Genomic DNA, 5,899 nt, shown 5'->3' with positions numbered 1-5,899 from the left:
GGCTGCCGCTGAAACAGGATTCTTCTTTCTGTGTCTTGTCTGTGAAAAAGACCTCAGCCCTGGGGCAAGTTGGGGGTATATCAAGGACATGTGTTGTATGGGTTGGTCACTGGACTCCACTCTGAGAGGAAGGGCATTATGAGGACAGAGGCCAACACTACCTCACAGTCTTTGACCCAAATTTTACAGATGATGAAAGATGTGGAGAGCTGGATGAGTAAACAAACACAAATGGGAGGCTGGACATGGCAGCTCATGCTAGTAATCCCAGCACTTTGGGAGACCAAGGTGGGCAGATTACTTGAGACCGGAAGTTTGAGACTAGCCTGGCCAACATGGTGAAACCCCTTCTTTACTAAAAACATAGAAGTTTGCTGGGCCTGGTGGCTCAGGCCTGTAGTCCTAGCTACTCTGTAGACCAAGGGACGAGAACTGCTTGAACCTCGGAGGCAGTGGTTACAGTGAGCCAAGATTGTGCCACTGCACTAGCAAGACTCTGTCTCAAAAAAACAGAAGAAAAATGGGAAGGAAGTATAAGATCAGGTGCGGACTGACTGCTTCCCCAAGGAGAGCCAGTGTGGTCCTCTGGCAGCATATTAAGGATGTTCACTAACAGGTGGGGCTACTGTGGAATATATAAACAACAGTTTAAGGTAGGTGATACAGGTTTGCTTTAGTAAGTCGAAGACATTCACGATAAAGTGGACTTAGGGATCGTTATTCCCAGCTGCACATGCCATGCCCTACATAAATGTAAGATAGAACTATCTTGGGCTGGGTGCGGTGGATAACCTGAGATCAGGAGTTTGAAACCAGTCTTACCAACATGGTGAAACCCTATCTCTACTAAAAATACAAAAATTAGCCAGGCGTGATAGTGTGGCCTATAATCCCAGCTACTCAGAAGCCTGAGGCAGGAGACTCACTTGAACCCAGGAGGCAGAAGTTGCAGTGAGCCAAGATTGTACCACTGCCTTCCAGCCTGGCAAACAGAGCAAGATTGTCTCCAAAAAAAAAAAAAAAAAAAACCCACAACTATCTTGTATTTACAACTTATTCAAAAGTGTTAGGCATTGTTGATATGATGGTATAAAAAGATGCTGAGAATTGGCCCATCTCTGCTAAATAATATATCACAGGTATATACAAAGTATTTGGAAAAGGTGTAATCAGTTATGCCTGAGGTAGGGAAGTTTTCAGAAAGGTAGTATTTGCACAATGCTTCAAGTAACAAAAAGGCCAGAGCAAATGTTTACATACCTAGTTCTCCCTTCGGCCTTTTTGCATAAACACATTCACCGTTAGAGACTTCCATACACTTTTCAAGAGTGATTTACAAAGTCATTCACTCTTCAATTCTAGTTCTAGAAAGGTAGCAGGGAAGGATCTGCTTCTTGGAATGGCCTTTATAAGAGGTGAATGTCAAATAGACAAATTCCTAACAAAGTTATCCAGTAAACAACTACCAGGATGTCATAGGCAAGTCAGTGTAGTCTCATCTCCCCCATTCTATAGATAAAATATAATCACACTATTTTTGCATTAAACGTAGAAGATACTGTGGTAGCCTGAGGCATTTTTCTTAATCAGTGAATTGAGGCCAGGCTTGGTGGCTCATGCCTGTAATCCCAGCACTTTGAGAGGCTGAGGCAGGCAGATTACTTGAGGCCAGGAGTTCAAGACCAGCCTGGCTAACATGGTGAAACATCTCTACTAAAAATCCAAAAGTTAGCTGGGCATGGTGGCATGCGCCTGTAATCCCAGGTACTTAGAAGGCAGGAAAACCACTTGAACCCTGGAGACAGAGGTTGCAGTGAGCCGAAATCACACTGCTGCCCTCCAGCATAAATGACAGAGCCAGACACCGTCTCAAAAAAAAAAAAAAAAATCAGTGAACTGGATTTATAGCCAACCTAATACATTGATTTTATCTCCTAATTTATTTGTGATTGTGTAATCCATATGTGGGAACTCATTCCCCAAATTTTTGAATAACTAGAATTTACTCCTGTTTTGTAGAATCAAATTATGTTTAACAAGAAAATTAATATTTTGATGGCCGGGCGCAGTGGCTCAAGCCTGTAATCCCAGCACTTTGGGAGGCCGAGGCGGGTGGATCACGAGGTCAAGAGATCGAGACCATCTTGGTCAACATGGTGAAACCCCGTCTCTACTAAAAATACAAAAAAATTAGCTGGGCATGGTGGTGCATGCCTGTAATCCCAGCTACTCAGGAGGCTGAGGCAGGAGAATNGGTGCATGCCTGTAATCCCAGCTACTCAGGAGGCTGAGGCAGGAGAATTGCCTGAACCCAGGAGGCGGAGGTTGCGGTAAGTCGAGATCACGCCATTGCACTCCAGCCTGGGTAACATGAGTGAAACTCCGTCTCAAAAAAAAAAAGAAAATTAATATTTTGTTAAGCAAACATTACATATAGAAAGGAAAAAGACCGGCCGGGCGTGGTGGCTCATGCTTGTAATCCAAGCACTTTGGAGGCCAAGGCGGGCGGATCACCTGAGGTTGGGAGTTCAAGACCAGCCTGACCAACATGGTGAAACCCCGTCTATTTAAAAAAAAAAAAAAAAAAGGAAAAAGACCAGCCTATACAACCTTTCAGGAAACTGAATTCCATTTTAGTTTCTAAAAAATCACTGCACTATGAAAATTCTCGCAAATACAAACCATAGGGCTTATATGATAAATTATTTTAAGGCATAGCACTTTAAAACTTCACCAGTGACACATTTAAAAACAGTGGGTTTACACATGCTAAACGTTTAAGAAATATATAAACACCACAAATCAATATGGCACTTTACCTTGAAGAAGACTCAAAATGTGCTTGTGGAAGTGGGCCTCAGAAGGGTTGCAGTTTGTGATTTGGAATTCCTGTGGTAGTAGGCGTATCTGGAATAGAGGGAAAGGAAAGGTGGGTTATCTGGAAGGTGAGCTATCTGGACTCAGAGGGAAAGGAAATGTGGATGGGTACAGTTCAACACCACTGTGAAAGACGTTTAGCTGGTGTCTATTGGAGGTGTGTGCCTATGCTTTATGTGTTTCCCTGCAGCTTGGTTCAAGAGGTGCCATTTTCTGCGTTCATTTTCTTGCAGAAAAAATTGTCCCCTAAGCAAACAATATATAGGAACAAATGTGTATGTTCAAAACTAACTTACAGCTGAACTGACTTGCGCACCAAAGATTCTTCAAATTAAAGCTTTCTAAAACCAATGAAATCATAGGATTTCAGAAACCAATTCTAGAACATTAAGAATTTGGCATATCTATTGAATTGGTATAATGTGACTTGATCCATTATTTCTCATATTCCTTCCCAGAGGATAAGTAAAAGTAGCAATTTAGCCCCTTTAGATTGAATCCCACTACAAATTGTTGTAAATGTGTTCTAAATGTACAAGCTCCAGAAATGATGGAGTCCTGGAAAATTGCTGCTCGTTCCTGGACCACTGTCGTCTGCCTTCCTGTATGCTAGCTGAGTTAGGAGTCCACCTAAGTATTCCACTCATGTCTTTCTAACCTTTTAGCAGGTGGTGGGATTTTTCAAGTCAGTTGAAGAAATTCTGGTCAGCTGAAAAATTCTCAGTCACCTAATCTTGTGTTCCTAATGTTTAAACTAAGTTAAGCTGAAGTTTTCTGTGATGCCCAGTGAGCCAGAAGCCACTACTGGGAACTAAACGGAGAGGGATTTATTTCAAAGGTATACAGGGGTGACCACTAATTGATTGGAGCTAAAATTGTTTCTGATTCTTAAAAACCTCAAGGGTTATTTTTTCCCCAGATGTATCAAGTTAATGTGAGGACTAACAAGTGTAAGGAATGGGGGGAAGGGAGGGTACCTGGAGTGGGGACGCCTCTTAATTTTCCCACCCAGAGGTGATCACAGTTATTGGCTTACTTCTCACAAATCTTTTCTGTGTATTCCATCACAGAACCATGGACAAGCAATGTAAGTCTCTCTCCCTCCATTTTGAATTGTGAGCCTATTGTTTGTTGCCAGCCTTACAATAAATGAGCCTACATTTCAAAAATCCAACCAATACCTCAAGTACTGTATTCAACCAACTACAAGTGCTCTTCTGGAATTTACCACAGTGCCCAAAGTGTGGGTATTTCAAATAAATGAAACTTACCTAAGGATCAAAACTGGTCTATGACCCCCTTGCCCCACTTAACATCTTGCTGCCTCCATAGAGTTTTACTTAGTTTTAGCACTGAAACCAAAGGATTGTGGCGATGTTGAACTTTTTTTCTTTTGCAGTCACCAGCTTAATGGCATGTTTAATATCCTTCTGTTTCATCTGTTAACATCTGGCCCTCCCTAAACAGCCATTTCCTTCTAAGAATAGGAGAATATCTGATCTCAGCCCCTCCAAAAAGATCTATTAGTGGCACAGAGAACCTGGGATTTAATAACACTCTGAATAGCAAGACTTTTCTTTAGGGAATTTAATTGGAGGAAGCCTAAAATCGTTGTTTGGTTCTCCAAATCAACAAAGTCAAGAATGACAAAAATTTTATCAGATGACAAACTCCCTTTCCTCCCTCTTTCTGGAAACTACCTTTGGGCATCCCTTAGGAGGCATTGGTCCCTCGACCCTATTTCACTCCCTAATTAACCTGTCTCCTTTGTCTTCCTGTATATCCTGAAATCTGTGTTTGGCAAATTTAAAAACATTCTCATTTGTATTCTTGATTCCTTCACCCTTTATCCTTCTGTCATATCTGGATTGCCCCTTCCACTTTTTTTCTAATGTCATGTGCCCACAACAGAGAAACAGGCTAAGACTGCAAACACTCAACTTGCCTTCAGTTGGATTCTGTTGGCTCTAACTTTGAGGGCCTATTCCAAATAGTTTCCACTCCTCAAGACCAGACCCTGATCCTGGCCCCTTCACCTGTAGGAAGTAAAAGGCTAATCCACTTAAGCCTCTCTCAAATTTCATCCATATTGTCCTACAATGATATGATTCTGCCCAAGCTTACTCATCTCCCTATTTCTAATTCCATGCCTTTGTTCCTGCTGTTCTAGAAATACCTAGAAAGCCATTTCCCCATCCTTTGATCCCTGACACTTCTATGAACGTGAGAAGTATGCCAGCCACTTTGTATTTGTAGTGGCATAAGGCAAGATGTTTATAAACCACTCTTATTATATTTACTAGCATCCAACTTTTTTTTTTTTTTAGCTAGTGTCTCACTCTGTCGCCCAGGTTTGAGTGCAGTGGCATGATCTTGGCTCACCGCAGCCTCTGCCTCCTGGGTTCAAGCAATTCTCCTGCCTCAGACTCCCGAGTAACTGGGACTACAGGTCGGCACCACTACCATTCAGCTAATTTTGTATTTCTAGTAGAGATGGTGTTTCACCATGTTGGCCAGGGTGGTCTTGAACTCCTGACCTTAAATGATCCACCTGCCTCAGCCTCCCAAAGTGCTGAAATTACAAGCACGAGCCACCGCACCCAGCCTAAGGACTGGTGTCCTTAGGTTTTTTGGTTAACTCTTTGTGGCCCATCACACCTCCTTCCCAGGTACTGAGCAAGCATCAATTTTTTTTTTTTTTTTTTTTTTTTATTTATCCCCCTGTGGTATTTCAGGATCAAGTTAATTCTTTTCTAAAGAAATTGGGAGGTCAGGCGTGGTGGCTCATGCTTGTAATCCCAGCACTTTGGGAGGCTGAGGTGGGTGGATCACTTGAGTCAGGAGTTCGAGACCAGCCTGGCCAACATGGTGAAACCTCATCTCTACTAATAAATACAAAAGTTGCCGGATGCGGTGGCTCACGCCTGTAATCCCAGCACTTTGGGAGGCCGAGGCGGGTGGATCACTAGGTCAAGAGATCGAGACCATCCTGGTCAACATGGTGAAACCCTGTCTCTACTAA

The sequence above is a fragment of the Cebus imitator genome, unplaced genomic scaffold (genome assembly GCF_001604975.1).
Source record: "Cebus imitator isolate Cc_AM_T3 unplaced genomic scaffold, Cebus_imitator-1.0 Scaffold484, whole genome shotgun sequence".
NCBI classification, from domain to species: domain Eukaryota; kingdom Metazoa; phylum Chordata; class Mammalia; order Primates; family Cebidae; genus Cebus; species Cebus imitator.
This window is presented reverse-complemented; position numbering follows the sequence as displayed.